The 8,145-nt window shown below is 32.0% G+C and overlaps 1 long non-coding RNA gene across 7 annotated transcripts; it reads right to left on the bottom strand.

Annotated features, from left to right (window-relative positions):
- Positions 1–3,821: 3,821 nt before the first annotated feature.
- Positions 3,822–7,300, bottom strand: LOC112527069. 7 transcript variants are annotated; one of them, XR_003070711.1, is made up of 5 exons: positions 5,946–7,300; positions 5,668–5,857; positions 5,329–5,430; positions 4,818–5,043; positions 3,822–4,479 (listed from the first exon to the last, which is right to left on the bottom strand). It is a non-coding gene; the product is annotated as an uncharacterized LOC112527069 (long non-coding RNA). The 7 variants fall into 7 exon arrangements; XR_003070715.1 differs by having other exon boundaries at positions 5,315–5,430; positions 5,668–5,848; XR_003070716.1 differs by having other exon boundaries at positions 5,329–5,857; positions 5,946–6,326; positions 7,207–7,300.
- Positions 7,301–8,145: the final 845 nt, after the last annotated feature.

Below are 8,145 nucleotides of genomic sequence, written 5' to 3'. Positions count from 1 at the left end.
AATAATTGATATGAAAATAGTATATATGACTAATAATTATCATAAATAAATTAATAAAAAATATTAATGTATAATTAAAATTAGTTAATAATTAATTTATATTAATTGATATTTATTAATAATGATATTAGTAATATTTGAATTTTAGAAAAAAGTCCAAAAAAAACCCAACAAACTTTCTCATTTGAATGGTTTTATCCATAAACTATTTTTTTAGATAAAAAATCATTAAATTTTATAATTTGAATGGTTAAGTCCTTAAACTATTATTTTGAATAAAAAAATCATAAATTTTTACATTTTGAATGATTAAAACCTTGATTTTTTTTTTTAAATAAACCATCAAACTTTTACTAGTTGGTTATTGTAACTTTTTTTGGTTAAAAAAATGTAATAACCAATTTTTAAAAGTGTAATAGTTTATTTATTAAAAAATTAGAAGAGTACTTGCGCAATACAGCGAGATACATCTTGATTTTAATATTTCATTTTATTATTTATCTCAGCCGATGTTATATTATGATCTTATGTGGTTTTGAAAAAGCGATGCAGTTTTTACTTTTAATAAAATATAATTTGAAGATATCATAAAATTTTGACAAAAAAAATATCGATATTAGTATCAAATTAACTATTAAAATTTCTATTTTGGTATTTTTTGTGTAATTTTTTAATTATAATTAAATTTAGGTTTAATAACGAAGTAATTTATATTTGGTGTAATAATATAATTTTCTAATAAAGATAATAATTAATTATTTTGTTAGAACTCAATAATTATCCTAATTGTATTTTAGATGTTTTATATTTTAAAATGAGATGTTTTATATTTTAAAATGAGATGTTTATCCTCTATTTGATTATGTTTATCCAAAGTTAATTACACGAATTCAAACATGGAACTCTAATAAGTTGTACTTATGCATAACTTACTTGTAATCTTGAATTTTAAGTAATATGCATCAATATACAATACTTCATGCATAAAAAATGGTTTTTAAGAGTTTTTATCAACTGCTTTATAATATAGTGTAGATATGTTCTGAGAATTAATCTGATAAAGCTTAATGGTTTTTTCAATCAAAAATAGAGTTTAATGGTTTTTCGTAAAATAGTCGATTTTGTAAAAATTTACAAAAATAAGAGCTTATTTTTAATAAGCAATCCACTACAATAGTTTAAAACTTTCTACTAATATCGATTACAGATAGCAATTGTTTTGGGGCGATTAATCATTTGTTTGTAAACCATTTGGCGCCTATTCCTTAGCCATTTCACGAGCACCAACTTGCACTTCCCGTTTCTTCATACGGACAAATGACGCTTGAAACTCAATCTGGCTCCACATGTAAAGCAACGATTTTCGCCAAGCTTGTTTATTGGCATAGCGAGATGCCAGGATTGGTACGGCGTGAGTTTTGTTTCATTAAAAGAAAGTAACACGTTAAGAGCATTCATATTGAAAAAAGCTTTTTTGTGTCACATCTATGTTAACATGAAAAGGTGTACATCACAGTTACCATGCCTTTTAGGTTACTATACCGCGTCCACCGAAGTCGTCGTCGTTTTGCCCTCTGAACCACGCCATACTGTATTCGTCCCTACATGTCAACTTGGTTATCAAATGATATATAACAACAATACATGTCCAAGATTTTCCATTCAGATATATAACAACTAATACAAGAATATAACAATATTTTTACAGTAAAACACTAGGAAAGATATATTTTAGAGCACTTCATGTAACATCAAATACGGTTTCAGTTGACATAATCAGAAAGTGCAAATATAAGATTATATGTCCCTTTATTCCCATCTCAAGTAGCCATGAAATCAGGGCCGTCTCTGGGGGAGGGCGGCATGGGCGCACGCCCAAGACCCAAAAATATCAGGGACCCAAATTTTTTCCTTAAAAATTACATTAGTAGTCTAAAAGAATTTAATAAAATAAAGAAACCCAAAAAGTTGTAACATATAATAAGAAGCAAAAAAATTAGTACATAATAAGGGCCCAAAAATATATCAACTAATTATATTGGAGAAGAAAATAAAAAAAATTAATTGGTCATTTATTATATGTTATTGTTTATTGTCTCTCTAATTTTTTTTTATCTTCAACAAGGTCCAATGATATTGGTTGTTGTTATCTCTATATGCTTGATTGTTTTCATGCTTTAACAATTCAATGTTAAGATCATGTGCTTATTATTGTTATATACTTTCGTTGAATATTTTTATCAATTTCTGCTTCTATTGACTATTGTTGTTTGGTTATGTTGTTCTAATTGTTTTTGTTGACTATTGTTATCTATTTTTGCTTCTACATAAAATATTTTACTATTTTTTGACAATCAATCTATTGTTCTTATAATTTATGACGTGTTTCATAATTTTGTAATTAATCAATAATTTTTTTTCTACTGAATGGATTTAGTAATGTCTATTATATATGTCATGTTCCATAAACTTTTAATCTTAAAATTTATTTTAGTTGAACATAAAAATGAAGGAAAATAAATTTTAAATATTTTCATCAATTGTTTGACTTGTATATCTTTAATTGGAATTCGACCGCACTACAAGATTCTATTTAAGTACTCAAACAATCATTTGTTGAACTTGCATATTATATATTAAATTCATAATTTATTCTTATTAGATTTCAATGAATCTTTTCTTTTATATTCTTATTGATCCTCATTTATCTATTTGTTTAGAAAATCTTGATAATCTTCTTCATTGTTGATCTCTCATCGACCCTTACGATTACTTCATTCACACGAATTCTCTTTTTGTATCAAAATAACACATATTTCTTGATATGAACTAAAAAAAGTTCTTACTATTTATAAAAAAATTATCAACCATAGTTTTTATATTCTTGGTTTCAAATTACCTAATAAAAAGTACGTAAATTTAAATAACCACAAGGGTGGTGCCTGATTGGTTTGAGCTTGACTCCAAAGGTCAAAAGTGTCTGGAGGTCCTAGGTTCAAATCCAAAGAAGGAACATAAATCCCTTTATGGCCACGGAGGTTCAAATGCGGTGACTCTAGGCTACCTGCAAAGCAAAGCAGGTGGTTGCCCTCGGATTAGTCGGCTCGCATGGCGGGTTGGATATTCAGGTTAATCAAAAAAATAATAATTAAGTACTCTCTTATATATCTATAGTAAGATAAATAAGATTTCTTTTCTAAGTAAATTATTAGCATTTCTTGTACTCAATTTTATACTAATAAAAGACATTTAATGAATTTTTTTCATACTTACCGAGAGTCGCTACAAGAAAAGTGAGCTTTGACGATGCGCCTTTTAGCGATGACATGTTTCCACCATACGTTATAACGATGACATGTTGGTATATACTATTTCTGATGATAAATGGACTTTTAGCGACGACAAAATTCGTTGCTACAAGTCTTGTTTCTTACAGTGGGCCTTGATTTTACGTTCGCCCAAGGCCCATAAAATGTCACGAACAGGTCTTCATGGAATAAGCAGTACTAGCCACTGCTGGCAATGGGTTCACTAGAAATTGAGTGAGCTTTCTATCTTGATCTTTCTTCATCATAGCCTATGCAGCTAGCTCCACATGTGCACACTAGCATAGCCTCTACAAACACTTGATTCATCCCAAATTAAGTGTGCCAAAACTTGAGGTATTTTTTATTATCTGTGGGTGTCCGGGCCAGCTTGTGCGCACCTTGACTAATTCTAGGGGTCGGATAACAGCCATGAAAATACTCGATGGCTTTACAGGACTCAAACGGGTGACCTATGAGGAGCAGCCCCAAAGGCCCAAATCTTATTGCCACATGAACTAACCCACAGGTGCATTTCATTGCTCAAGCCATAACTCACACTTAGATACAGCTATTTGGCTCAAGTATTCAACATTGTCCTGGAACATCCAATAATGTCCAACAGCCTTGCACACATTATCTCAACCATGCCTCATGAAACCTTATCTTAATCGTGAACAACTGGTTTTCTAGATATAGCAACATGCTCATCTAAAAAATTTGTGGTTTCTTGATCAAGCACGAATAGAAGTACAAAAAGTTTCATGATACATCCATATGTTGGTCTAAAACTCTAACTAATCTTCTACATCCAACTCAATTTTATGATAGGTTGGATGCTTACATGTGACTACAACCCTGTGGTACAAGAGTCATGAGCACGAACATACACATTGGTCAGCATCAGCCAAGCCGTGTTGACTCCAAAAAGGGAATTATTACGACAATTAACAACTGAAAGGAGTTATTGACCATTCAAAATTTGTGAGAAGAAGTTTCAAATAGATGACATGTAAGACCTCCAATATACAAGGAAGACAAATCAAATGCATTAACTACTTACCTTTTTTAGCATGACCACAGGGTAGGGCCGTAAGGGATCAATATGGGAAAAATAGCAGTGGTGTTGTTCTTCACTGGCTAACTAGTGGATGCTGGCCTGCCTGGACAAACACTGCACGTAATTACAGTAATGAATAAGTTTGAGCAAGCACAAGCCACTACCTATACTGATCTTGCATTAACTTGTTTGGCTTGGGCTCTAATTTCATTTGGATCAATAATAAGGGATGGCATTAACATACCACCGAAATGAATACCCTTCAAATAAAGACATCATACACCTATTTTTCCCTCCCAAGCCACTTTGACAGCTAAAGAAACTTTTAGGTCCCAAATCACTAATAATGAACTTCCAAAATTAACAAACATCACTTTCATGATTTACAGTCGAAACCTCTGTTTTAGATAATAAAAAAATCATATTAATCAGACCTCAGATCATTAACTTACATGGCATGGTCCTTCCATAAACTTCAAAAATCAACTTAACACCATCACTTCAGATAATCAAGTAAAACACATCAATTCATTGACTTTCAAGTATGCACCTGAGCAAAAAAGACAAAAGTTTTAAGACTCTAAAACTAGCAAATGAAAATAAAAACCTCTTGTTCAGCACCAAGTGGATATGTGGGGATGTAGGAGATAATCCGAGCATAGTACACAAACGAGTCTCCTGCAAAAGCAAAAACAGCATCAAACAAACCCACAATATAATTCACCTAAAACACCCCCCACCAGAAATCTGCTATATTGAGGGCTTTACAAAGATTCTCTCTATGTGTGTGTGCCGAAGGGTACAGCTACTAGGGTGAGAAATGTGAACTCAATTCATATTTTAAGTAACATTTGAGTAGTGTTACGCTGTTATTTTGAACTTCATGAAAGCCAATGCACCAGAGAACACCATCATCCTGAAGAAAATGTGAAGCAGTGTGGCATATCACCTGTGTGAACTTACTTTCTGGGTACATTGATCACCTTGTCAMCCTTGACTGCAAKAKCTTGAACACCATGTCCGTTGGCTCACTTCAGMGTGGTTTCCAGTTAACTCAAGATTCTTCTTTGCAATTTGGAMTRAGCGATATCACAAATCAATCACGTGGATGGTTCAGTTCAAAAGTTTAAATAACAGAAAATATAAGAAATGACAGATTATGCAAATCATCTGACAATGATAATTGTCAAAGCGGCAGCCACCTGTATGATGAAGGCTATATTGGAAATGAAAGGTAGATGAGTGAGCATAAACCGTGCCTAGGGGAAGAAAGGCATAAACAACTTAATAACAACTTGTTACCTGGTATTCAATTTGGTTCTTGCCAAGACTTTCTGCACTTCTGAAGTTGCTTATAGTTCTTATGACTGTTTGTAGTTTCGTGGTTTGCTGGTCATTTTGTATTGATAATGGTTCACAAAGATSCAATCAAGACTACAGAAATAGGGATGCAAGATACCATCTCAGGAGCAACATTGAAGACCTAATCAAACTGAAATAATGAATCACTTATTGCTATCCCAATATTCATCTGCTGAGATAGCCAACTTCATATATACAACCGAAAATATCTTGCTTACTGGAACAGATGAAGATGGTGCAGACCAAAAGGCACAAATTCTGACCAYCAATCCCACCGACACTAGATCCACAAATTAAGAGCAGAAGAGCCCGTTGAAGACACTGAAACGGATGGAAGCAGAACTCAAATAGAAGGTCTTTTAGAATTTAGGGTGATTCCACTAAGCAATTTACTTGTTTCTTGCAGATGTCTACCCAGATTACATTCTTACGTTGTATTTTCTGAAGACTGGTGATGATGATGGAAAATCATTTCAGATAAATTATGATAAAAAAACAAACTCTTAACAAAAGAAGTCTGAGACCCCTGCCTTAGCTAGGTCACCCAATTTTTCTGAGCTTCATTTCTTGAATTCCAAACTTAAGAATCATGCACATACCTGTAAGTTTACAAAAGAATATTAGCCATTTGTAATCGAAAGTAGTTTTAGATTAGACAATAACTAATAGCATCACTAACACTAATAATCGATAACTAGCAACTTGTATATCCATCAGAAGCAGGGAGAAAGGTGTTCTCGGAAGCTCCACTTTGACATATATTCTTTGATGATGAGCAACAAATACATAAGATGAAAGACAGCACAACAAGCTTAAAAGAGAAATCAGATGGTAATCTTAGAAACAACAATTTGATAGCAGAACTACCATTCAGTGCCAGAAGTAACAAATATACACAGAAATAGGTGGTTTAATTACATTCCTTGATGTTTTCCTCTTAAGATGATACTCCAACGACCAATCGAGCAAACTTTGCTTGTTATCAGCCAACTTTTAAGCAAAACTAGGTCCGTCATATGGAAACAACGATAAATTACCTCTGTTTGTGTTTGCAATGCTTGAAGTGGTTAAGAGATGAAGGTATATGAAAAATGAATTTGAATACAAGGATGAACGATAAATACAAACCGTGCCTTAGGAAAGGAAGAAATAAAAAACTCATCAACAAACAAATAACAATTGATTATCTTGCAGGTGGCAATTCGGTAGCTAGCAAAATTTTCCGCAATTCTTGAACACATGTATGATTCCGATTCTTAATCCTTGACCTAAAGTTATGTGGATTCATGAGCAACAAGTAAACAGCAGCACCAATGGGACCTAGAATCGAATTGAAAATGATCAAAGCGTATAAGAAGGTCAAATATGAAAATCAAGTAAATAAAGATTTCACAAGGTTCATGTTTGTGGTGCCTTTTGTGCATCAACTTGTTTATGTACAAAAGTAGGGTAGCAAGAAATAGAAAAACAAAATCACACCTGGATATGACTTCAATGTTAAATGTTTTGTGAATTTCCTGTCATGATCACTCTATTCTTCAAGCCAACGGGTTGGCTGACTTCTCTCAGGATGAGATTCATGGCGGATTCCTTTTGTTGATTCAGGTAATTTTGATCACGTCAGTAATGTTTCGATTCTAATAAATTCATGAAGTCGAAGAACATCAACACTTACCGGTWACCACGGATTAATGAAAGATGATATGAATAGGAAATTTCTTGAATCTTCTTGGAGCTTCTATTACACTAGGAAAGAGATGATATCGGAAACCTTAAATCGGAATGAGATGGTGATGATGGAGAAGAAGCCGGTGATGTATTTATAGTTTCGGTGGATGGAACCGGAATTGGAATTATGTTGACGAGATTTTGCATTTAATGCTAACCAACAAAATCTGTTACATGATTATGAAAATCAATTGCATTTAATTGTATTAAAAGTGTGTAAAAACATTCTAAACAATAAGATCTAGAAGAAGAATTGAATGTGTTTTTGTGGTTGTTTGGTAATTATTGAATGATTTGGTGCAAAATAATTAAGTGATTAAAATGATTAATAAGTACTTATGATATTTTAAAAAATGAAATATAATTGTTTGGTAATTGTTTACAAAACATTCATGTTTTTTTTTATTTGTCGATAATAGTTCTTAGTAATTTAGTATTCAATAATGAGATTGTTGAACAATATTTCATGCATAGAAAAATATTTTTTAAGAGTTTTTGTCAAATGATTTATAATATAGTATAAATTAAAAATTAACTTATGAGGAACTATTATGGTGAATAGCAAACCCGAATTTTACTACTTGTACCATAACAATAGAACGTTGATGAATTGAGAACATCTAAGGTGTACAAGTTTCAATAACGTAAAACTTATTGCTAATAAAAAATCAACGTTATTTTTTAATTAAA

The sequence above is a fragment of the Cynara cardunculus genome (assembly GCF_001531365.2).
Source record: "Cynara cardunculus var. scolymus isolate 2C chromosome LG 1, CcrdV1, whole genome shotgun sequence".
NCBI classification, from domain to species: Eukaryota; Viridiplantae; Streptophyta; class Magnoliopsida; order Asterales; family Asteraceae; genus Cynara; species Cynara cardunculus.
This window is presented reverse-complemented; position numbering and strand designations above follow the sequence as displayed.